Genomic DNA, 24193 nt, shown 5'->3' with positions numbered 1-24193 from the left:
AATATTCTCTTTAGGAGCATTAAGCCAAATTCAATGAAGTTGCATTTTGAATTTACAAGGAAAACAGAGTTTGCGAAAGACTGTGACAACCAGCAACCAGTCACAGAACGCTGACGCTTGAATTGCCATTCCCCATCATTAAATATTACAAAAACCCTTGAATATATTAGAGTGGTAGTCTAGAACTGGGATTTTTACCCGCATTTATTATAAAATAACTGTAAAAGCCACAATATGTTAATATGAATGGCCTGAAAAAAAAACAGCAAAAGCCAATCAAAAGCCTGTTGTTACCTGCACATTCATTCTTTTTGATAACTTTTTTTCACTACAAGCTCTACTTGGTACAAATGAGGAGTACAAACTTACAAAATTAAGCATCATTAATACTTGATCTGACACTTTTGAATCAAAGTTCAATGGTGTAAAGGATAAATCTCTTCACAAACATTTTGTACAAAGGAGCTATACATTCTAGTTCATGTTTATTTTTAAAGCCATTTTCCTTAAAGAGTTTGACTGGGTTTGTCTCTACAAGTTTAATTCAGAAGTTATTCACAGACCTACTTGCACAGAGTCTAGTCAGTCACACATATTGATCAAGCAGCTGGGGAGGAGCACACTGCTTACCTGCTGAGCCTGTGCTTCAAAACTTTTGCTAATGAGTCTACACCGGTGCTTTTTAGCAGGTAGCTGCACTAGCAGATTTTTAACAACAGGAATTGATAGTAAAACCATTTAACAAGTGATTTCACATATTACCCTTTATGGAAGGAAAATATTTTGCTAGACAAGTGTTAAGGTATTTCAGAGAAAATGAGTAGATTGAATTTCCTTGCTTTGCCTCCTACTGTGTTTACAGAATCAGAGGTACACTGGTATTTTGAGTACTGCACATGATTTCAGCTGCCAGTCTGGTGTCAACCATCCGAAGAAGTATCCATTCATAAACAAACACATCAGGTTCTCCAGGTGTAAACAAATACTGCAAAGACTGAGGCTCTTAAGATTTGGTTTGTAACCAAGGCTGATGACCGTGCTAGTTAGAGCTGGAGTTAGCAGGCAGTCAAAACAAAAGAAGAATAAATATATAGCTCTTCATGGAGAGACAAGCCACCCCCCATAAATTAATTTCTTGAGGAAAGTCACAAATCACATGGACCAGAACAACTTCGTTTTCTCCATAACTTCCAAAAAGGTGTTTCATGGGGTTCTGCTGAGCTCCCTGAAGAAATTAAGCTGCCATCAGAAATGTCTGTCCTCTCATTAATTACGAATTGATTTTAAGAACATGGGAATAAAAGAAGCAACAAGGGAAGTCAACTAGGGGAGCTCTATGCAATGCTCTGGTGTCACAGCTGTAAGTCACTATTATCAATCTGAAAAAAGAAAACAAGGAGAAAGCAGGCAAAAGTTCCTACATTAAAGGACTTGCTGTTTAAGATCAGCACAGAAATCTAAAGGATCTCATGAGATTGATGAGTGACAAAATATCATTGCTAAATGTCAAATGATGCAAACAAGGAAAAATGACTTATAAATGAGCACAATGATGTGCCAGTCTACCTAGTAATTTTAAGGAACAAGACTTCTGAGCTGCCACAACTATCTCCTCTAACACCAGCTCAGTAATGAAGTACAGTCAAAAGCCAAACTAAATACAAAGTTATTACTAATATTTGGTGCTTTTTCCTAAGTTTATAGTGCACCTGCATCCTGTACTCCAAACAACTCTTTCTCCTCCCTACACAGAGAAAGAACTACCAAGTACAGAAGGAATAACAAGAATTACCAAACATAAGGAACAAAACTGACCCACTACAACAAGAGTACTGTGGGTACAAAAGTAGAATGGAAGAGAAAGAATATGTATATATTCACCATCAAATACATTATATGACACATACATAAATACAACATTGTCCCTGGTTAAATCATGAAACTGCTTGTTATCAAAAAGTTGCAGATGACAATTTAAACAGTGAAAAATACTCAGATAAGGTGACAAGGGTGGAAGATACAATGTAAAGTGAGTAGCTCAAACACTACTAAGCAGAAAATGTACTGCCAAGGAAGTTGCTGGGCTAGACACCTCCTGAGCTAGAGACTTCCATAGACTTAGGCACTGCTATTAGAAAGCATGCTAGGAAGCATCCCTGTGTTCATCTGGATCTTAGTCTTTCCTAGAGCATCTGCCATTAGCTACTAACCACAGCAAGATACTGGGCAAAATAATGTCATTCTGACCCAGCACAGCAGCTCCTGCACATGGTGTTGGTCTAATTTATTATCAAGTTCCAGACTTCTAGGAACATAAAAGGAAAGGGGAAATAACCCTTAATACATACCACTGAGTTTGAGTGGGCTTGGACACTGGATTCCTTCCACATTTTGAATTTTATTTCCTATTCTTAGAGCAAATTTTAGCATTTCTAGAGACACACTTTTACAGTGACTACAACTTAGAGCAACAGAAGAACAAACATTTATTTACCCAGCAACCGCTAAACACAAATAAAAGAAATGCACCATACAGAAGAGATACTGCAAGTAAAAATAATTCTGAATTTCATTAGAAGTCCTGAAGCTGGTTACCAGCAGTTGTCCAGGCAACAGATACACATGGTGAAGTGTCAAGCTCTTTGCAGAGGACACCAAGAAACTACAGTGAAGTGCTGAGAAAGATTCCCTAATTTTGACCAACCAAACCTATGAGAAGTTCATTTATTGTTAGAAATCTCTGCATCTGCCAGGTAACCACATCTATACTGCATGAGGAGAATCACTGCTGCATCATTTATTTACACACTAAGTGTCTGAAGTTCCCAGAATTCATTGCTCTTTAGTGGTGTTCTCAGTTACAAGCCTTTAAGAGGCATCATACACAAGCCTGCAGCAAAAAGTATTTGCGTCCAGCAATACAAAGTATTATGATTGAATATTACTTAGTCATAGCACAGAGATTCTACCCATAAGTTGACTTTTCCAGACATTCACTATCAATAGAAATTTGAGGAAGACATTAATTAGATCAAGATTGGTTTAATCTACTTGTAAAGTGAGTACAGAGCTGTTTCTATAGTATTACTTGAACAACTCTACACACAAAAAACCCCACAGCCCAGCTTCAAACTTCAGCATTCACAGCAGAGACTAACTTATCTAGTGCTAATATCACTTGGAACAAGTTCTTTGCAACCATATTATTTTTGGTTTATTTACTTTCTATTATAAACATAACTTGGTTTCTTGACACAGTAATACTTGAAATAACCACAGCTAAGCACCTCAGACCTCCTAACGTACTACAATTGAATACATAATCTGTAGTGGCAGCTACAACTGAAACATTCCCTGTTTGAAGAAAAAAGCAGCAACACATCTAGAGTCAGATTTCATGGCCTCATATCACCTGGTTAGAAGGTCTCTTACAATGTTTTTCACACAGGCACTGCCCTTTTGCGTTAGCAAATGGCCTTCAACAGCAGAGAGAGAACAGTTTTAATCTAAACAATGATTGAGGCCAATTCTTGAAAAGAGTAGCATCAAAATACACAGAGCTCGGAGTTGCAAAGAAATACAGGTACTGCTATGTGGGAAATGTGAAGGGAAAAACAAGAGAGGTTACAGAAGTCCAGTTTAAGCAGCCTCCAAGAAGGACCGTGCATATCACCTGATAGCAAACTTGATCACATCAAGACTCCCACTAGGTGGAGAAAGATCATCCTCAAACATTTTCTGCTTGTACCCTTTCAGCAGGATAATATTATCAGGACTTTGAATACACAAATTTTCACTTTCCCTTGGATAAAATTTCTAGGAAGAATATTAGTTAATTGTGTATTTGTTCAGATTTAGAGTTCAAACCCACTTCTGCCCATAATTTAGGGCTGGGTTTTACAGTAATGTTATCATTACAATACAGAAAACTGCAGCCAAATTACAACAGCCTGTATCCTAGCGATCTCTCTGGTTAACTGCCAGAGTAAGATTGTCCTCAGTATATTCAGTCCTCATAAGTATAAAAGAGAGGAAGCAGGCTTCCATGGAAAAATACACTGTCCAAATGTTTATAATCCAAGGCACGGGGAAGCCTCCACGATGGACTAGAGAGCCATGGAAAAGTCTCCATAGGAGGTCTGCTGTAATGGGAAGGAAGGCAGAAGCATGAAGTACATCCTACAGCCAGCATCAGCAGGCATCAAGAACCATCACATGCAGCCCGAGCAGGTTCAAAGAAAGTCTGTTTCCCTAGCAAGAACAAGCATCCTGAGATCAGTATCACAATGAAGAAGTATGAAGAAGCATGAAGAAGTTCTCTTCACTTCTGGCGTGGATTAAACATGTAACAGTAACAGCCAGGAATTAGAGATAAGTTTCTACAAAGACATGCACACAGCCAACACACAAGCATCTCATCATCTTTACAAATCTAGTCATACCACAGGAATTTGAGATAAGCCTAAATCAGTTCCTTGGGAAGAAAAAACACCAATCACAGTCCCCAGCCACAACTCTAAGAACTAATTCAATGCATTCTAAAACTTTTCATTTTCAAAAAAAAACCCATAGAGAAGTATGACATCATATCTCCAGCAAGGAAAGTCAGTATTGTTTTAACATTTAGGAGGCTGCAGTTATCTAAATTGCACCTTGCAACAAGGTGTGGTCTTTTCCTTGCCTTCCCACAATGCACGTACACTGTGAAATAGCAACTTTAAACCTTGCAAGTCAGGCATATTAACCAGAGCTATAGCCTGTTTGCACAGTTTGTTCTGCAGAACAATCAGTCACTTTTAAACAAGCTTCACTGTGCTCAACCACCACATTAGACATAAAGGAGACAACATGCATTATGTCTGCAGACCCTGTCTTGCTGACAGGGAATTCAGAGGGCTGGTGCTAACAACAGTCCACCTCACAAAACACCATGGGTTTTCCTTGAGCAAAGGAGGGAAAACATTTGCTTGTAAGAGCATATTCGCTATGGTCACTGAACGACTAAGCTACTATTGAAGCAATTAATATTGGAAAGTTCAACAGAAATCTCATAACAGTATCAGGTGCTGTGGCCATTATATCCAGTTAGCTTTCTGAACAGACTAGCAACTATACTCCATTCCTGGAAAATCGGTAGCCTTCCCTAGAAACCAAGATCCATGCCTTCACAAATCGTAGTTTACTGAATTCGAAGTTTCACACCATCCAAACTAGTATGATTAAATATTGTGGGAGCATCAAGAGCAGCAAGGGGGGGTGGGGGGTGGTAACAAATCAAAACCCAAACATCCACCCACAAACCAAAAACCTAGTATGCCACCATGACTTCTCTGAAAAGCTACCACTCCCTCTGAAAATCCTTGGCTAGATCATCACTGCCCTTTTTCACCCCATGGGAAGAAACACAAGAAGAAACACAGCTGTCTTCCTCTAGCAACAGTGTGAGGGCTTTTAGTCTGAGGCCAGAGATGTTAGTGTCTCAAATTAGAAAAAGGAATTTTTTTGGACTGTATCCATACATTGGCTCTGAGTTTCTCCACCCTCAGACAACCAAAAAGCTTTGTTTATTGTTATCTATTCCAGTGCCAGACTCTGTCTGCATGGCCAGCACAGTGATAATCACCGAAGTCCTCAGTGCAAAACAGTGCCAAAAGCATCACAGTCCTCTCTAGATAAAAAGTCAGGAACAGAGATTCTAGAGAAGTCTCAAAGTAGCAGGTCTAGAAGATTAAATACAGGAAGAACATATTAATTTATTTATTATTACAGTAATCCATCATAAACCTTCGAGCAGAACACTCCTTTCTCTTTCAAAGAGACTGGCCACAGCAGAGAAGTCTCTATGGGCTCAGGAAGGCTCTCCTAGGATTCCTTCCAGAAAAGCTGAACCCCTACAAAAACTATCAAGGCACACAATTAGGAAATAAAGTAACAAGCTGTAGGGACTTCTTAAGGGGAAAATAAAAACTATCAGGTGCTTTATTCTGAAAGTCATTAGCACCAAACAGCAGTCTGGACGAAAAATATATTCCAAACAAGCCTCACACTAAAAGAAGCAGCCATATAATCTATCACACATATGTAAAAGTAATTCCTGAATTCAGGCAAGACAAAACCAAGAAGCAGGTGCACTGTTACTTTCCCTTATTCTTTAAGCAGCTCAGGCCAAGTACAGCAGCTTCTCAGGAGACAGCTGTTCAGAGTGTCCAGCCTCATGCACAAGACTCCTGAGAACAGAATCCAGCCAGCATCAGAACAACATCTTTTTCCCTTATTATGACACACATTCGAGATGCGTTGTTATTGACTGTTGCTCTTTGGTATTCAGAGCTCAACTGTTTACCAGTACCTCTTCTGACAACGTCATTCTTTTTTTATTAGGACATTCCACTTAGTAAGCTTTATGATATTTGAGTCTTGGATATAACTACAGCATTACTCGCACAGATCCTAAAACAAATTCTCAAAAAAAACCCTGAGACTTTTAGTTTAGAGAAAAATCATTTGCAAATCAAATTTTAAAAGGGAAATTGCATAGCACACATGGCCACTATGAACAGTCACATACCCTCATTAATCAAAGTACTTGAATTATTAACATGCAAAAAAATCCAAATCAGCTCAGCACTTGCTTTCAACAAGAAAAGAGTCTAGTCAGTCTGTTTCAGTGTTCAGAATTTCTAGAGTCTCAGCATCAGGAGGTTCAGTGCTAATGAACCAGAAGGAAATATAAATGTGCACTTTTTACATTTATGCTTATTCTGTGCAATAGCTACAGGCCAGATAGCACTAGCTAGTGTCTGACATGCTATATTGGCTTTAGGAAATACAGTTAAGCACAAAGCTTAATTTGGTGAGCAAGTCTTACAAAAATTAGTCTCAAAACTACAGACATTCCACTCAAAACCTGTGTGCAGAATTAAGAAAATAAAACAATGGGTCATGTTGCACAAACATGGGCTTGTGTGGACTAGTGTGCAATTACAAACTTACAACAGAAACTTTGCAGAATGGTTTAGTCTTCATCTGTGAGGTGCTGAATAGTAATTGTTTTAAAGAGTAACCATAAAACCCTTATTAATTTCCCTACATCAGAGTGGAGTGGTTTCACTGTCTAATAGAAATGCCCACTTTCAAAACAACACTAAGTGACCACACCAAAAACTTAGCCTCTGGATTTTAAAAGGATATTTCTCAACATTTATGTAGTAAGCATAGATTTTGATAGGAATGGTTGGACTCGATGATCCAGTGGGTCTCTTCCAACCTGGTTATTCTATGATTCTATGATTCTAAGCAGCATAATTAAAGTAGTATCTTTCCTGAAGACTTGGAGAGGAAGAGGGCCGTCATTCAGGGACATGGCACCCAGGTTCTCATTCCTGATAAGTGCAGTAGCCACACCACAGGGAACAGGCTACACATTCCAAGTTCTTTTAATACCCATTTGCATAAGGACCAGATCCATACAGGAATAAAGACAGCATAAAATAATTCGTACAGACCATAACACTACATGCAGTAATTATTAGTTACTCGGAGTAACAGATTTTATCTGCTTTTTAAGAGACATTTGTCTTCAAAAAGCAGGTTAGCGTTTTGCCCTTGGTTATTGTAATAGAAAAAGTCTGTGATCAGTACTGTGCATACAGATAGGTAAAACAGATGTTCTAAAGAGTTTTAGTTGATAATGCACACAGAAAGACACAGGCAGTTCAGACTGCCCATAAAGCTTTAACATGGCAATAGTTCGCTAACAACAGACAGCCAGAGTGAATAAATAACACCTTTAGTTTTGTGGGTTTTCTCTCCCACACCCTCATCCCCAGGGTTCTTTCCATTCTGTTTATTAAAACTTAGTTACGTATACACGTCAACTACATCATCATTCCCAAATTTACGCTACAACAACAGTCAGACAATTTCCCAGCTCTCCAACATGGATGGAGCATTCCTCCTGCTGCTAGAACATCAGCAACTCAATTCCCAGACGTTCTGGAAGGAAATGGTCATCAAGTGGAGTAGGTAGTGCAGAGAAGAAATCCAAAGTCAGAGAGAAACACAACAGCAACATCCTCTCCCAGAAGGAAGAAAGTCTGGTGACCTCAAGAGTAGGGATGCACTTCCTGCTGTCCCAATTCAAAATTACAGATTACGGAAGCTAACAGGTTAGCTGCCTTCCCTGCTATGCAAGAGCTCTAAACTGCCCACACACAGAATTCATGTTATTTCTTCCCTTCAAGGAGTCCAAAGGTAAAGTGCTACTTCTCAGTAATCCCCTTGCAATGAAAACTCCAGTTTAGTTTTTCAACTTTCATATGAAGATTGTTCCAACGAAAGCCTGGAAACTGTTCTTAACACTTTTAAAGGGATATTTATAGCCCCGGGGGGTTTAAATTCCTTGAGACACATGGCTATGCATAAAACTTAAGACTGCTGCAGCTCACAGAATATTCTTCTCTAGACTAAGGTCACAGGCAGCATATAAAATACCGTAAGGTATCACTACTCAGAATTCTAAGGTTTTCAACCTTTTCAATAAAGTCACAAGTCACTTTGTTACATCTGAAAGTGGAAGTATCAATATCAAACACAAAGCAAAGCATACGCCCACAGCAGGACACAGAGCAGGGATTACCACAAAAGATGAGAGCAAGCACGGAGGGAAAGAATACTTGTCTTCCTCCTAGCACTGCACACCTCTGCGCAGTCCTGAAGCTGCCAAAGATAGAGAAGCCACTTCCTTGTGCCTCGCATACCCTCCTGTATTCATCCTATTCCAAAGCAGCCCCAAGATCTGTAGGCTGAAGTGGTATCTTTTATTAGACCAACACATAAAATGAAATGGTATACTGGTCTAACACAAGATCCTATCTCTGCATCCCCCAACCTTGCACAGTGGGACAGGCTGACACAATCTGACACTTCCAAAATTCAGTAATTATTAACTTACAGAAGTTATAAAAAGGCTCTTTAGTATATCCAGCACCTCATTCCAAAGTTCTGATGTCCCAAATAGTCATCAGAATTAAAAAGAAGTTCGTTAAATTAATTTAAAAATTGTTCTTATGGTGTGCGTAAAGATTAGACTTAATAATCACCTACTTTCTTATTGTCAGCGAATAGCAAGAAGAGAAGTGTGTTCATTTGGAAATTGATTAAAATCAACTATGGCACAGCAGAGGACACCAACAGCTACAGATGGAGGGTGGGAGGGTTAGAGGAGGTCTTTAAGATACTCTTTGAACAAAACACATCTTAAGTAACCCACTATACCGAAGTCCTTTCAGACAAAGTAGAAGTAGAAAGATAGAGCCTTCATCACACAATACAAGTAATAAACTAAGGGGTTTGCATCTGTTTGAAAAGGGATGAAGAAAAAAACCCGAACTATTTATTACACAGTCATCACACAGCATCTGTAACAGGCAGTTCCTGAACATCCCAACTACAGTTGCTTCCTATCTAAAGATGTTAACAAATCTTGCATTTAGACTTTTCTCACAGTTCAACACAAATCTGGGGTACAAGTGGCAAAATCCACTACATACGGGTATGTAAATAACGCCAAGTATTTTAGGTGAAACTGAAGTCATGTGCGGCTAGAATCTTATCACAATGCACTCTGTGCAGTTAAAAAAATATATTAACTGACCAAGCTTCAACTTAAAAAAGCTTAGGACTTTACTGCTCTCCACAGAACATACAGGGTCTGCTTCTCAACTTTTTTCAGCCTTTAAAAGGCATTTTCTCTTTCAGAATGGTTCTCTTATACTAATAATCCATAAGCTGACTATGATTCAGAATTGCTTATACGGTATAAGTAGCTCTACCCCTCTATCCTTCAAAAAAGTCTTACTCAAGATAAATGTTATGCTTGCATTTTTAGATGGAGGAAGGCAATGCTATTGAAATTTAATTTTTCAAAATATCTAGCGACAGTCAAACTAACAAACATAATTCACTGATAAATTATATAGAAGGAAAATGGTAACAGCCCACAACAACAGAAAAGGTGCCATTATGTTCAATATTTCCAAAGAAAAAAAAGAAAAGCGCCATACATTTAGGTGCAAAGCCTGCCTATTATCTCTGCTCTTCTTAGAGCAGAAAGTCAATATTATGTCATTTGCAAAGCACCACTTCTCCAGTAGTCACTGCATGTTTTAGAACTCTGACCTTTTAACTGGTCCCTAGATCTAATTCAGGGTTAATGGTGACCACAGCATGTAAAACACTTACACCTGTCAGCTAGAGTCCAAGTCTCAAGTACCCACAGTACCACAGTTTGCCTATACCACACTAAGCCACCAGTAGGAGAGCAAAGCCCAAAAAAGGACAATCTGAAGAATGAACTATCTTCTTATTCTTCAATTAAGATACACTCACAGAATTATTTATATTACTCCTGCTAAACCTGTTAACTGACAAAAAGCTGAAGACTATTACTGAACAAATAAAATGGTAACTCAACACACTCTCTATGGTATTCTATAAAGGTACTGGATAGTTAACAAACACTTAGTAGCTCATCTAGCTCTAATAAGTTTTAGTTTGCAAATGCCATTAAACCATCACAAGTCTTACAATACAAGAGAAATCATGAGAATTACTGTCCAGTGTTCTATTTTTAAAAGAAATACAAGCATAATACTAAGGTAGTAAAAAAATAAGGTACTTGAGCTTTTATCTAACAGCAACATCAACATAACAATGGATTAATTTAAAACCACTTCTAATTACTCAAGCAAAATTCCCAAGCTAGAGACAGAACATCTGCAAAATCTAGAACAACTGGTGTAAAGGACACTATTCATCAGCACAGTGCAAAGAGGAAGAAAAGCATCTTGGGTGCTAGGACCAGATCTCCTTCATTGCCTGCATTCTCTCAAGGAACACTGCAAAAGCTACGACGCACCATAGCAATATTCAAAACCTAACTTCATCTTTCATTTTGGACTCTATTCATCAAATCACCAGGTTGGACAAGACCTCTTGGATCATCGAGTCCAACCATACCTACTTGCCACTAAACCATGGCCGTGAGCACCTTGTCTACCCACCTTTTAAATACTTTCAGGGATGGGGACTCAACTGCCTCCTCCTCCCTGGGCAGCCTCTGCAGTGCCCAATGACCCCTTCCATGAAAAATTTTTTCTCAATATCCAGTCTAAATCTGCCCTGGCAGAGCTTGAGGCCATTCCCTCTTGTCCTGTCCCCTGTCACTTGGGAGAGGAGGCCAGCACCTTGCTCCCTACAACCTTGCTCCTTTCGGGTAGTTGTAGAGAGTAATAAGGTCTCCCCTCAGCCTCCTCTTCTCCAAGCTAAACACCCCCAGTTCCCTTAGCTGCTACTCATAAGACTTGTTCTCCAGTCCCTTCACCAGCTTCGTTGCTCTTCTCTGGACTCGCTCTAGAGCCTCAACATCCTTCTTGTAACGAGCGGCCCAGAACTAAACACAGTATTTGAGGTACCGTCTCACCAGGGCTGAGTACAGAGGGAGAATAACCTCCCTGGACCTGCTGGCCATGCTGCTTCTGATACAAACCAGGATGCCATTGGCCTTCTTGGCCACCTGGGCACACTGCTGGCTCATGTTCAGTTGCTGTCAACCAACACGCCCAGGTCCTTCTCCTCCAGGCAGCTTTCCAGTCACTCTTCCCCTAGCCTGTAGCTGCACAGGGTTGTTGTGCCCCAAGTGCAGGACCCGGCATTTGGCCTTGTTAAACCTCATCCCATTGGTCTCAGCCCAGCAGTCCAGCCTCTTCAGATCCCTTTGCAGAGCCTCCCTACCCTCCAGCAGATCAACACTTCCACCCAGCTTAGTGTCATCTGCGAACTTCCTAAGGGTGCACTCAATGCCTTCATCCAAGTCATTGATAAAGACATTCAACAGAGCTGGACCCAGCACTGAGCCCTGGGGGACTCCACTTGCGACCGGTCTCCAACTGGCATTAATTCCACTTACCACCACTCTCTGGGCCCAGGCATCCAACCAGTTTTCCACCCAGGAGAGGGTGTGCCTGTCCAGGCCAGTGGCAGCCAGTTTCCTGAGCAGAATGCTGTGAGGAACTGCGTCAAAAGCTTTACTTAAGTTCAGGAAGACTATATCCACAGCCTTCTTTCATTCATAAATATGCTGATCACCAAGAAGCTACCTGAAGGTCTTGGCTTAAGCAGAAAACTAAGTGCTGCCATAAAACAAATTACAGCATACTTGCAGTTACAAATTGTAGAAATTACTCTGGATTATCTGGTTTAAATTTGTGCTTTTCAGACAACAGAAGCTCAGTCTATTTATCCTCCTTTTCATAGAGACAGAACTACAGGAACAAGCATTTAGACACATACAGCAATGGTACTAATCCTCAGGCTTTGAACATAAGTATCTAGTTTTAAGTACAAACAAAAAGAAAAACCTTAAGGAGAGGGAGGGAGGAAGAAAAGAAAACCACAAAAAAAAAAACCAACCCACATACAGAACCCACCTCAGCTTCAATACTTAAGCACATTGATTCCAACACATTCTCCGATGTCATGGGAGGGCAGTGCCTGCACCTGCAGTACCATGGACAGGGGATGGAAAAGTTTTCACCTCTGAGAACTTTATCACCAAATTTAAGCAACCAAGCTCAAACTTCAAGCAAACAAACAAAAACTTTGACAGTGCAAGAAATTCAGCAATCTTCTGTATTGTATCTGTAAGTTTCAATGTTTACATCAAGGAGTACTTTTAAGATAAAAAACCTCTTGCATTTCCAGTGATGCCACACTACTCCAATTACGGTTTTTACTACAGTCCCATTACTGATAATTACTTTCAAACTCTAAGTTTATATTCATCAAGTTGAGGATTTTTCCTTTTTTTTTTTTTTTCTACAGAATCATTGAGTAACTCCAGTTGGAAAGGATTTCTAGAGTTCTCTAGTCAACTTTCTGCTCAAAGCAAGGTCAGCAAGACCAGTCTAGAATACTCAAGGCTTTATATACCTGGGCATCAAAACATCCAATGATAGACTCCACAGAACCTCCTTCACCTGTCCCAGTGATTGTCCAACTCCATGATAAAACACATAATTCTTAAATGCAGTTATTTTAATGCATACTTGCTGTCTCTTACCTGCCTTCCATGGCCTGCTGTAAAGAACTGGGCTTGGTATTTTCAATAGCCTGTCTCTAGGTACCAGAAGGTCACTATTAGTTCCTCCTGCCTCCCAAAGCCTTCTCTTCTGAAGGCTGAAGACATTGCCCTAGCAAACTCTTACTTTTCATACGCATCTGCTAGACTTAAAGTTTTACATTACAACATAAAGTTTTGATTCAGAGTGCCTTTTGACCTTCACCCCTGTGCTCCCCTAGATATGACAGCAGGAGCTAAGACCTTATACTAAAATCTGTCCTAGTCGAAGCTGAAATGAGTTGTACACTGCCTTTCCAGGCTCTCTAGGACATACTTTCTCATTAGAGTTGAAGTATCAGCCTGTAGCTTTGTTTCTAAACTAGAATTAGAGCTACAGAAGAAATGTCTAAAAAACCCCACACGTCTGAAGGACAGTTCTTCTTAGCTGAGCACAAATTTTACTTGTATACACCTGGAAGAAGTTTAAAAAAAAGCCCAGAATCAAGGAGTAAAAAGTCCTCAAAGCATGCAGATCAAACGTATCAGGAAGGAGAATAAGAGCACATTACTAGAGCTACTGTCTAAACCTTTAAGTGAAAGACATTCATCAAGAAGCCATCAGCACTCCAGTGTTTGAAGCAAGCTTCTGAAGGTATAATGCCCTACTGACAATTACACATAAAAGTTCCTACGTCAGTTTTCCAAATCCTCCATCTGGTTCTACACAGTTACTTATCAAGCGAATGAGAAGATATTTTCAGGACAGTATCAGCTCTTCAGACATGAACACACTTCGGCGAAGCAAGTAACATCAGGAGTTGTTAACCACCGGAAAAATCCATGTCAGGACTAGTTAGTCAATGAATCCCAGAGGCAGGAGCGGAAAGAGTGAAGAAAAGATGTAACCAAATATTTACTTCAGACACCCTAGCAGTAATTCAGATGTGTGCCAGCCCTTTTTCTCAAAATAAGAGGATGGAGGAGTGTGGGGGCTGGAAGAAGCAGTGATGCTTCCTAAAGAGAAAAAAGGAATATGCTCTACAGACTTCCATGTTTCTCTGGAAAACCCATGTCCTTTCCTGAACTACTAGCTGAAGAGAAGCAAATGTATGGAAGAAATGTCTGCAGGCCTCATCCAGCCTTTTTTAAAAAAACCAGACCCAAAACTATAAATAAATTGAACTGCTGTCCCTGCTTAAAAAATTATTCAGAATCCTTGAGAAGCTATCAAGAATCAAACAGCAGGAAGACAACCTGGTCAGTCTCTTCAACCACAACCCAAAACCTGCCCCCAGACTCACTCCCAGTCATTCATACTGTTAATACCTTTACAGCCACAAGAGAAAAAGCAAACCTGACTTTTGTAAAAAGTAACAATGCTTGCCTATCACTTCAGAGGAGCAGCCAAGTCAGTTTAAGTCAAAGGACAAATTTACACTTAACAATGTGGAAATAGACTATTAGCTAAACAACTAGCTGGGGCCTCCAGCATAAGGCAGACATGGATCTACCAGACCAAGTCCAGAGGAGAGTCACAAAGACGGTCAGGGCACTGCAGCACCTCCCCTACGAGGACAGGCTGAGAGAGTTAGGGTTGTTGAACCTCAAGAAGAGAAGGCTGCAGAGAGACCTCAGCAGCCTTCCAGTACTTACACAGAACCTACAGAAAAGACGAGGAGGGTCTCTTTATCAGGGAGGTCAGGAACAGGATGACGAGCAATATTTTTAAACTGAAAGAGGGGAGATTTGGATTAGCAATCAGGAAGAAATTCTTTAATGTGAGAGTGGTGAGACACTGAACATATTGTTCAGAGTAGTCATGGATGCCCCATCCCTGGAGGTGCTCAAGTCCGGGCTGGATGAGATTTTGAGTAGCCTGGTTTAACGGAAGGTGACCCTGCCCATGGCAGGGGAGGTGTAACTGGATGATCTTTAAGGTCCCTTCCAACCCAAACTATTCTGTGATTCTACCAACTTGCCTATACTTTCCATTTTGAACTTAAGATAAAACAGTAATTCATTAGAGCTTAATTCCATTTCGGCAGTGCTCAAGGCAGAAAACCAAATTACTGGTAATTGTAGAATTGAGGCCTTAAACATTTAAGTAGTAAACTTTACCCAATGGAATAAAACTATTGACTACAACGAAATTATGTAATGTACTTGAATCAGAGAATCAAGCCTACATTTGCAATATTAGGTCCAAAAATTCAAGTTTCAATGAAACAATTCCCTAGCATAAAGACTGCCATTACAATATAAGTCTTAGTCACATTAAATCACAGTTTGCGATTACTGTTAGCGTCTAAAGAGAATACTTCTAAAATACTTAGAATTCAACTTTGTGGTGAAAAAGAACAAGAAACCTGACCAAAAACACCACCTCACAAATGTATAGCTCGAAACAGGAGAACAAAAAACCTAAATGTCTCCCCCATGCTCACTTTTTTCTGATGGTACTTCAGAATCTTACACACCCTGAAGACACAGCTTGGACAAGAAACAGTATTAGGAATTGCAGGGTGAAATTCACTTCAGAAGTAGACATTCCATCCCCAGCCTTTCTACAAATTCAGCATACCTTGTCATTTCCTATAAAATATACCTTTAAGAAGGTGAAAGACTACACTTAATAATCATTCTTTAGCCAACAAGATTGCCATCATAAAAATCAGTACAAAGCAGAGCTCAGCTCTACAAGCCTAAGCAGTTTAGGCAATAACTCTTGGAAATTTGATTATGGTTCACTTTCATTAAACAGAAACAAGGATAAGAAATTCTAAAATGTAGGCAGTGAAGCTAAGGGCAGAAACTACAATCACAAGACTGTCACAAGTGTAAAAGTGACATACATTACAAGGAACTAAACTCTATTTCTTTGGGGTAGAAATTAGCTATGATCTTGAATTATTCCAAAGTTGACATTTATTATACCTAAACACAGGAGTTCAAGGACTCCAGATAGGAATCCTACATCACGGCCTTCAAGTGAAGCTTGCATCCCTTAACAAGATAAAAATTACAAGGTTTTAAGGATTCACAAATTAATAACAAGGTACAAGCACTTATAGGTACTCAGCTCTAAAACTGGTGAAAATAAGTTGCAGCATTACTGTAGACATCCATTCTGTATTTGCAAAAAATTGAATTTTACTTCAAAAAGCAAACCAGAATTCAAACGTTTAACCTAAAAGCATCGGAAAAATTCAGAGGATTGAAGAATCTTTACAGCACTCACTCCACATAACTGCTAGAAATCCAGAAGGGTAGCTGTTTTGTGCAATATTCACTCACATCATAAATCCCAATTCCCACATATGTGGTACACAAGCTACAATCTTCTGCTTCAATTTTTGAGGGAAATACATATTTGTCACTAAACAAAGTTGATAAAGATCAGGACCTGCATTCTGGGAAGTACCTTTATCTCAATGGGGAACAAAATGCATAACTGCTTGAAGATAACTTTCATGTCATACTATACAAATTCAAGAGACAGTCCACATACAATGCAATTGTCTTTAAAGAAAAAAAGGAAAAAAAAAAGAAATAGAGTATTAACAAGTATCCTGGGGAAATAAGTTTTCCAGGTAATTTTCTGAAAAGGCTGGGCAGAAAGGGAAAACTAATCCAGTAGCCTAAAAAGAAGCTAGCTAGTAAAATACCTAAGAGCAGAGCATCGGCTTCCACAAACTTAAGTGTTTCTAGATGAATTCCTTCTACTGCTACCTCAACTACATGGAGCTACATTAAGTCAGGCAGGTGAAATTAAGGTGTCATTTGATACGTACAAAGCACTGAATTAAATCCTAAACAAATAATCTGTCAAACTATGACAAATACATGCTATAAAAAGCACAGAAGTTAGAGTTGACTGCAAGTGCACTTGCCCAGCATATCCTTTAACTGCTGTGACTTTCTAGTACTAACAGAGACAGTTCTGAGTTTCTATTGATCAAGAGCAGCTGAACGCAGTTCCTTCAGAGGAGCTTAAGTCCATGTGAGACACAAACTAACCAGACCTCATATGGAATTCAAGCTCTTTAATATCTGGTTTTATGCTTAATTAAAAAAAAATAAAAGGAGAAATGAGAATGACACCAAGTCCCTCTCCTTTCTTGTACTTCCATACAGTAGGGTCTTTCCCAAGTCCATTTTAAGTCTCAGAAAAAAAATGGTACTGTCAAAAGACAGCACTGCACCTCTATGGAAGGTACCTTCCCCACACTTCCAGAGTTGGCATACACTGAATACAGCAGAACCAGCAGCTGGTCGCTCCTCTCAACCAGTAAGTGGCTCATTCATTAAGCATGGATGACTGCAGCACTGCAGGTACCAAAGGAACCTGCCTCTCTCACCTCATCCTACCAAATCACCTATGTTTGAAAACATTTTGCCTCACCTCTGCTCAATAGTTTAACACACACGTGTACATGCAAAGAATTTTAAAAGGCTCATGGTAACTGCTATTAATTATCAGTAGAGATAGAATAAGCATTTTACCTTTAAGTGACCACCTTACGATTCCTCACTTTAATTGTACTTGATATAACTAAGCTCAAAAAAATGAAGGCTTTAATAAAGATGGCTGTGTGGTGTTCTTTCTGGCCACTGAATTTTAAAGCATTGAGCAGGTTTCCCAGAAAGAGATACAGTTGTCTGCAGACCAATTCTAAGAGGTTTCTGCCTAAGGTATGGCATTTTCACTCTCAGAGTCACACAACACAGATGCTTCTTACCCAGTTTTGCTCTGCTATGTATTTATACAATGGTAACCAGAGCAAGAGTCCTCATACAAGATATGATGCCACCCCACCCCCAAGGAATCACAAGCCTCAAAGGTAAATCGGAACAAGACCACAAGTGAATAAATAAACGGCTCTAGAAGAGCTCAATTAGAATAGGAAGCCACTACACCGGTGAAAACATGAGAATGGACCTACCTTGAAGTATGCTTACAATTATAATATTCAAGACAAAAATGAAACTGTAATCCAGCCAGAAGATGACACTACCCATGTGCAGAAGACAGCTTGATGAGTATAAGAGCTGATATTTCCTTAAACTCCCAGCTGTTCTTCCATATTTTCAACATGTACCAACAGTTACATAAAAGAAAACCAGCAATCATCTTCTAGTTTCAGACGTACCACCCAATGTTCTAAAACAAGTTCACCACTAACTGTGAAACCACAATGTTAATATGCTAACTATATGCTTTACTAAATGAACAGATTAGCAAAGCACCTTTCAAGGATAGGAAGAAGCTCCCGTTTCTCAAACATGGCTTCTCAGCTATAACTTCCTTGACCCTTAACCTAGGATGAAGTTGCATAAAATGAAAGTTTAGGAAAAGGGATTTAACTTGCTAAACAACCAACAGAAGCACACACAAGCAGGCTCCTTCAGAGGTGCAGCAGTTACATGATAGACAGCAGTAAGTTTAACTCACTAGACAGATTATTGCTACTTGGCCTCTCTCATTCAGACCAGTGCTTTTAACGTAACTCAGGCAGTTTAGGGGCCCCCTACATTTCATACCAACTGGGGGAAATCCATTTAAATTCACTATCATGCAAGTTGACCTATAAACACCAATTTTGACCTAGCAAGTTTTGGCTTTTCATTTCATGCTCATTTACGAGCTCTCAGAGGACGCTTTTTATGAATGAAATACTGAATGCTAATTCTAGATTTCATTCAGTAAAAAAGTAAAATGTTTCATGTAATGGAAGCAGTAGCTATTCAGAGAAATGGAATAGTTCCTATTCCTGCAACGTCCAACAGCCTAAGGTAACTTCTACAGATCACAGGGAAGCTTTATGTCTTCAACTGACAGGCATGTCTGCATATACTCATCTTCATTATAGCTGGAGAGAAGGTAGAGAAAAACAAAAAACAGTAACTGAACACTTTATTGACACAACCAGTGATTACCGCTACGTACTTCTTCCCCCTATCTCATTTGCCTAAATTTCTCAGCTGTACTGCAAAACAAACTCTGAACAACAGCCACCAAACACTTGCCTATCTGGGATATAACCTTCATCAAAGCTTCTACAACTTAAAATCCCTTGGGCAGGCAGTTCCAAAGCACATATTAATACTTCCTCTCATTCCTGCACTCAAATTCTGTTAAACTTCATTAAAATGTTAAGTTATTGTAACTTGTAATAGGAAATGGGTTTAGCTGCAATAAAATTACTTCACCTGCAAGTACAGTATTTCTCATTTGAGGTGCCTTAGCCCATGGATCTTGCAATTCAAAATTAATATACACCATCCAAACAGCATTCACATTAAATATACACTGATGATAGAGACCTTAAACCTAAACACAACATATAGCCTGCTTTCAAATAAATCTCACCTGTTGAATTCAACACTTCCAAAACGATTTGCCCAGCTTCTTACTGTTACACTGCACTGAGCTGGGGAAGTGATAGCAACTACGCAGCATATTTTGTCCTACAATGAGCGAGACTACTACCCTTCTAGTTGCTACTTTTCTGTATCAACCCTTACTTGGAAGAAACCATTTAAGAACACCTACACTGCAAAAAATAAATGCCCCTTCTGTTAATCAAGGAAGACATAAGAGCTCAGCAGTCCAAAACACAAGATTAGGTTGCAGTCCACTACAAACAAGGCCAAAAATGCACCGCAGTAAAAGCGGAGATAAAACACTACTTGAAAACTATAGTACACAAACAGAGAGCACTGCTCATGGCACAAGCCTCAGCCAAGAGCTAAATTCCCTTTCCATCAAGTTCAGTAGCATGTTTGCTTGATCTCTACATCCACCTTTATTTTTAACTCTGACTAACAGATAAAAAGTCTCCCTTATGCCAACCCCAGCCCACCTTTCCCCAGTCTGGAAACCAGCAACAGGTGAAGTGCTTAATACAAAATATAAAATTATACATTAATCATTATCAAATCAACACTAACATACTCTGTTCCAGAATAAAAACAGAGTACATAGCTTTCAGGGTATACAGAAAGAGATAAGGAGGAGTGTTGTTCTCTCAGCCTGTACTCTCCTGATGGGTTTGGACGCAGATATCCTCAAATTCTTAAAGCATACATGCAAGATATTTTATGAATGCATTATTTTGTACACATGTTCAGAAAACACATGTAAGTTCCATTTAAATTATAAACTCATAGAAGAAATACCTTGGCTTTGTCATGCTCCTAGAACAGTCAAGGGGAAGGAGGAATAACAAACCCACGCCACAAAACGTACTTGATCTTAGTACTATTTGGACATCATCAGTTTCAATATTAATTCTTTCCTTTAAGCTGGTGTAGTCAGTCTAATAACAAGGAGCCAGAAGAAAAGAATATGTGTTCTGAATGTTCACTACATTAGCATAATCTTCCATACAATTCCGAATAAGGAAATGATGGAGTCCTTTTTCAAACTTACAAAAGAGAAAGGCCATCTGACAAAACCAAGCATATCATCGAAGTTTCTGGTACACCACCACAAAACCCAGTTGGATGGAAACATGCTCCCAATTGATCCACAGAGCTAAACGCAAAAACGCAAACATACTTCTACTTACAGAGGTTACAGTCCTTTTTTCTGCTAGATACTTGTATTGCCCTCGCAAATTGTTTACAGGAAGCACCAGAAGGTCTAAGCAGCGTCTCAAGCCATGGCAAACCATTTGCTGCTATACTTTATTTTCCAAGTCTGATAAGCATGTACAGTTGTTAAAATGCTAACAAATGTTAGCCAATCTCCTGAAAGGAATACATTCCTGGACTATTCTCCAAGAACCAGAAGAGAAGGGCCAAGAGAGATACAGGCTTTATTTATTCAGAGAGATCTGACTCCTCATGCTCTTTCCATCCAACAAAAAAGGGGACAAAACCAGGTAAAGATATACACTGGAAAGCAAAAGAAAAAAAAAGCATCAGCATTGTCAAAAAGCTGAAACATTCAGGACACTAAAGCAAGGTAAGCTATTCATTCTTTCACATATGCACTTACTCAAGTTCTCAGCTATACTACACAACTGCAAGTTGGACAATAAGTGGTTTGTACAACCTAAGACACCATTCACCATGTGAAAGTCGAAGAACCCTTGATCTTAGAGATCTTGCTGAGCAAGTAATTTCCTTCCAACGTGTGGTAAGGCGTATAGATCAGCCTTATCTTACCAGAACAACGAATTTAGCTGTCCAAGGCTGAAGATGCAATCTATGATCAGCCACTTAACAGTTACCTGAGCTTACAAAACAGTCTATTCGAAATAATATCATTTTTTTCCAAGAGACAGGCAAGATTTTGAGAAATGGTTGCCAGAGTCAAGCCTTCAGGGTCCGTACTTGGTAACATCTTGGTCAGAGTAATTTCAAAACATCTCACACACAACATAGTAAGTTCCCTGAACAACAGCCACGAAGGGCAACACGTATCTGCTTATAATGAATATTTTTAATTAATCAAAAAAGCCACATACTGTGGCCAACTTCTTTAACTCAAACCCTTCATTTAGCAGGCAGTGTATAGCTGTTCTTACGCTTTCTGAAGAAAACGTATCAAGAAATTAATAAAGCATTATTCCTGATAAGCACTCACCACCTTTTCTCCATAAAGAGAAAAGCTGTCAGGATCCTCCAAGACTCATAGTTTTAAAAGCCAATTACCAGGCACCTGAAGAAACACACAAGTTAAAAGCAAAGATCATTTTAGCATTGTATTCCCCCTTTCCAAAACAATCCTTTCCCCTAGAATGAACTCTGTTTGCAATTCAGCCAAGTTGAGCTGCCAAGCATTTCTAAACGCTTGCATGTGTTAGCCTTGTTTATGAAACAGGAACTCTATCACAGAATCCCAAAAGCCTAAGGTACAGCACATCAGAATCTTAGACCACACGCTAGGTCAATACATTATTAGTGAGATGCTAAGAAAGAACAAGTAGATTTGAATATTCGTAGGCCACCTGAAGCTAATTCACCCTGTCAAGCCAAGCAGTTATTTTATGCTCTCTCTTCCTAAGAACCTTTTTTTATTTCCTCTTTTCTTTTTTTTTTTTGCTAAACAGTGAGAGAAAGGCCAGAAGGAATTTCATTCTTCTGCATATTCATGTTTTAGTACAAGTTTCTCTTCTGTTAGTGCCGCTGTTCACCTTTACAAGAATATGAAGTCAAAGGACAGTGATACTCAAGTCAAGGTATTTTAAAGCTAAGCCAAAATACAGGGAGTTAAGACACAGCAAGTTATAAAGCTGTACCAGCTCAGTAAACATGTGATTGGCCATCATTAAGTTCTAAAACTTTTGGACAGGAACAAGCCAACATCTGCAGGCCTCGAGTTTCTACAGCTCTAACAAGCTGATGGGTTTTGCTTACATTAACATATGCTCCAGAGAGAGCTGCTTTGCCTATGAACTACATACTTGATACAACCATACAGACACAAATATACAAGCCCTCAACAGTTAAATCCTTTCAGGTACAGTAACGAAGCGTTTTAAGATAACTATCTAGTGCATTTTCCCTCCTCTTTTTCTGCACAGGTGAAGGCACCAGCAGCTCACTTTCGGACTAGCAGGTAGAGCTGTATGATGATCACCGGAGTAGAACGAGAGCCCGTAACAAGCCTTGGCACTTGCTTCTGCTAGCACAGAAAATGGAAAAGAGCTCCTAGTATTTTGCAAGCAGGAAACGGAAAGTTATGTACCAGTTATTTTACTGATAGACAAATCTCGGGAGGTTACATGGACCGTCCGAAATCACACCAAAAATAAGAAGCTGCCATTCACCATCTGCTTGTCTCTCTCTCAGGAGAAAAAAAAAAAAGTGTATATCGCAAGAACAAACGGAGCCTGGCTCGGGGGAGGAGGAGGAGGAAGAGGAGGAGGAGGAGGAAGGGAAAGGGAGGAAATTTCCACGCAAATGCTAAGTGAATCACGCCGCGGTCCCCGCGCTCGGGCCTCTTCGGAGCACGGAGGGAACGAGCCAAGGGGACCGTTCCCCGCAGCCTTCCCGTCCCTCGGCCAGGAGGGAGCCCCGTTCCCCGGGCTGACGGCGAGGAGGGGCACCCGCGTCCCCCGGCCAGGAGGGAGCCGCGTCCCCCAGGTGACGGCCAGAAAGGAGCCCCGTGCCCCGGCCAGGAGGAAGCTGCGTCCCCCGGGTGACGGCGAGGAGGGAGCCCCGTCCGCCGCCGCTGCCGGCACGGCGGGGTGGGCTGAGGCCTGCGCCGTCCCAGCGCAGCCTCGGCGCTCCCGTAGCCAGAGCGGCCCGGCTCCCCCGCTCCTCCTCCTCCTCCTCGTCGTCGTTCTCTCCCTCCTTCCCCCGCTCCGTCCCCGCCCGGCCTCGCCGCCCGCACTCACCGCCTCCTCCTGCCGGCCCGGCCCGCGCTGCGTGCGCCGCTCCCCGGGGCCGGTGGCTGCGAGCGAGCGTGCGGGGAAGGAGGAGGAGAAGGGTGGGGAGGGAAGGAGAGAGGCGGCGAGGAGGAGGAGGAGGAGAAGAAGAAGAAGGAGGAGGAGGAGGAGGAAGGAGGAGGAGAAGCGGGCGCAGGGTGCTGGGGAGAAAAACCGCAGCGGCGCTCCAGGGGCGGGACGCGCGGGCGCTCGGCGCGGGCGGCTCCAACGACCTTTACGCGAGAAACGGGCGATCCGCGAGCTCGGGGCGCTCCGCCGCCAGCCCGGCCACCATCTTACATTGGGGAGACTTGCCCCGGGCGCCGCCCCCCTGCGCGTGCGCCGCCGGCAGCGGGCGGGGCGGCCGCGGGCGGGGACGCGGCGCGGCGGCAACGGCCGTGACGCCATGTGCGCGCGACGGCGCGGGGCGTGACGGGAGTTGTAGGCGCGGGGGCGTGCGGTGGGGGTGCGGGGGGTGGGGGGGGCGGTGCCCGCCCTCGGTCGGCCCTGCAGGATGAACGGGGGTTCGCGCGGGCGGCCTCGAGGGAGATTGGGCTGCCCTTCTGCTCCTGTCTTGTGAGACCGCAGCTGGAGTACTGTGTGCGGTTCGAAATCCCCGACATAAGGAGGAAACGGAGCTGTTGGAACGGGTCCAGAAGAGGGCGGCAAGGATGATGCGAGGGCTGGAGCATCT

General features: G+C 41.1%; 1 protein-coding gene across 4 annotated transcripts in view; it reads right to left on the bottom strand.

Moving 5' to 3' along the window:
• The window catches only part of CNOT4 (CCR4-NOT transcription complex subunit 4), an 82876-nt gene extending 59127 nt beyond the window's left edge, over positions 1 to 23749 (bottom strand). For 3 of the 4 annotated variants that reach the window (XM_069857179.1, XM_069857172.1, XM_069857197.1), the window contains exon 1: positions 23470 to 23593. The gene's annotated coding sequence lies outside the window, so the exon portion shown is untranslated. Of the gene's footprint in view, positions 1 to 23469 lie in introns of all 4 variants that reach the window. The other variant, XM_069857189.1, reaches the window with a different exon arrangement.
• Positions 23750 to 24193: the final 444 nt, after the last annotated feature.

This window comes from Phaenicophaeus curvirostris, chromosome 1 (genome assembly GCF_032191515.1).
Source record: "Phaenicophaeus curvirostris isolate KB17595 chromosome 1, BPBGC_Pcur_1.0, whole genome shotgun sequence".
NCBI lineage: Eukaryota > Metazoa > Chordata > Aves > Cuculiformes > Cuculidae > Phaenicophaeus > Phaenicophaeus curvirostris.
The sequence above is the reverse complement of the archived record's forward strand: the minus strand, read 5'-3'. Positions and strand labels throughout refer to the sequence as shown.